Source organism: Chanodichthys erythropterus, chromosome 10 (assembly GCF_024489055.1).
Source record: "Chanodichthys erythropterus isolate Z2021 chromosome 10, ASM2448905v1, whole genome shotgun sequence".
Classification (NCBI taxonomy): domain Eukaryota; kingdom Metazoa; phylum Chordata; class Actinopteri; order Cypriniformes; family Xenocyprididae; genus Chanodichthys; species Chanodichthys erythropterus.
The window spans coordinates 32,211,040-32,213,868 of record NC_090230.1 but is presented as its reverse complement, the minus strand read 5'-3'; positions in this window follow the sequence as shown (position 1 = coordinate 32,213,868).

Below are 2,829 nucleotides of genomic sequence, written 5' to 3'. Positions count from 1 at the left end.
TCTTTTATCATCACTTTGTCTCCTGTTCTTTGTGCAATTCATTATGCTGAAGTAAAATTGAACATTTTACCTCTTGATATATAAGCAAGAAAAAATTAATACTAAATGACTTTTTAATATCTGTGTGTGAGCCCTGTAATGAACATTTATGTAATTTATGTAAGTGCATTATATAAAAAATAAACAATTTCTGCCTAATGTATTTACAAAGACAAATAGACTCATTTGTCCAGTCAGCATTATTTATTCTGGATCAGAACATGAGCTGAAGGCACAATGTATTTTTCGTTAGCATGACAATTAATGCATATTTAAGGTCACACATTTGGAATGCATTCTGATCACTGATACAGAAACACAAAATAAAATCCTTTCCTGGCAGAACATGGGTCAGCTATACTAGAAAATAAAATAAACACTATATCAAGATTTGGCTGTAACATATCTTAGATATATGGCATTACAGTATATCTAAAACATGTCTTTCAACTTAATCAAGAACCACAGGCACAAATGATAGTTTTGACAGTCAGACCTGTCTGTAAATTCAAGACAGTTACTCTCCCATAATCACACATGATGTGCGGTGAAGGCAAAATACACATTATTTACTATGACTGAGGTACTTCTAACCTCTAAAAGTGTTGCATACTACAAGTTAAGACACTCTCGTTCTCTGATCTGCTGTGAAATACAAGCTGCCAGAGTATTAAAATACATTTGAAAAATTAACATTCAGTTTTTACAATGTCTGTTACATGTCAGTCTGCAGTAAAGGCCCGTTCACACCAACAATGATATATATCATATGATATATGAACTATAAAGATAATAAAGATATACTTTTTAAAAATCGTTCAAAATATAAAATAATAGCATAGAGTCCACAATAACGATAATGACTAGCAAACAGTGTAACATAAAATGACCTCAGGTATCCAGTGCTAGTTTTGACAACATTGTCTTGCTTTCTTTGAAGTTGAAGTGAAAAAGGCGTTGTTTTTATTCCACCATATTGACTTTGTCAACTAAATTCACTGTTAGATTAGATCGATTACACTAGCTATTCACTCAAACATAGCATACCGAGGCCATCTGCTGGTTAAAGTTGTGTAAATGCACATGTACACGCTTTGAAACCGCAGCACAAGTGTTTAGAATAAACAGACCGTTATCGTTCGTTCCTGTGGACGCAAATATAGTTATCGTTCTTGGTGCAAACAGGCCTTTTAACTCTAGAAACTGTGTCACCTTGATCTCAAAGATATTAAATATGCTGAATATTTCACCTCTGTTGTCAGTCTTTACAGATTTGTTAGAATGTCTTGAGGTAGGAGAGCAAAGAAAATGTAAGCACACAGAATGTTATTTAAGGCATGTACTGATCCGTGATCAGTAGTTAAGAGGCTCTGGCCAGATCTGTTGACCTTTTTAATATCATTTACAACATTCAGCTAATGTTAAATAAGTAAACATTGTATTTGTATAAGAGTAACCTGGCTCTTTGGTGACGCTTGCTTGGGTGAAACAACACCGTTCAGTTTTTTAAATCATTTGTGTTTATGCAAAGCCTGTCGTGTGGTGTGGATTTCAGAGATTGAGGCGTACAGTTATAATAACAGGTCTGACATGATTATATGTCACTGTTAGTAAGGTATGCTGTTACAGCAGGGTGTAATTATACACAAATTATGGAAATGACTTAATGTAAACAAGTAGAATTACAAAAACAAAAATAGATATACATAAGATATATATTAATATAGGCACTTAAAATAATCACTAAACCTGGATCACTACCAAATATGAAAGTGCATGTTTCATAAGTACCACTGTAGGGTATAAAACACATTTGTATGTTATTATTTAAAGCTTTGGTTAATTTATGCATCTTAGAAAGTGACAATACTGCAAAAAATTATTTACTTACTTTGTGTTTTTGTCTTGTTTTCCAGTACAAATATCTTAATATTCTTAAATTAAGATACTTTGAGTACTTGAGAAGCAAAATGACTTAAGAAATGAAGTCTTGTTTAATGAAAAATGCATCAAAATTAAGAGTTTTTGCTGAAAACAAGAAAAAACATGGTCAGAACAATAAACTAGTTTATTAAATAAACTTGAATTAAGTTTATTTTCTGACCCCGTTGGCAGATATTTTTCATGTTTTAAACATAAACCCACTTTATTTTTCATGAAACAAGACTTAATATCTTAGAGGATTTTGCTTCTCAAGTAAATGTGTATTTAAGAATGTTTGAAGTATTTTAAATATTTGTACTTGAAAAACAACTAAGATTTATATATATATATATATATATTTAATTTTCTAAGATGCATATTCTGTTTCTTAAGTTTTAGGGTGTTAGATAAGGCCCTCAGCACTTAGTATGTGATCATGTATAAGGAAAACTAAAATTAGAAAATATACAATGGAAAACAAGTAATATTTGCTGGTAAATTGCACTTAATATATATATATATATATATACACTGCCCTCCAAAAGTTTGGAAACGCCCTAGAAAAGTGGGGTTTTGGACGATATTGGCATGCATCCTTTTTCATTTGTGATAATTTTGCACTGGTAAGGGACAACACAAACAACAAAAACATATTTTATTACATAAACAGTTTATACATAGAAAATTTTTTCGATTCATCAAAATCCAGCATTAGCAGCTATCTGACCTAAACTGGGTTCTGATTGGTTCATTGTATTCTAAACTTAATTGGCAATCAATTGTTGGAGCTATTAAGGTGTGCTGACCCCAAAATCTTTTACAAACCTGGGCCAAGTTTAAACCAGCAACCAGCATCACAGCATGTCT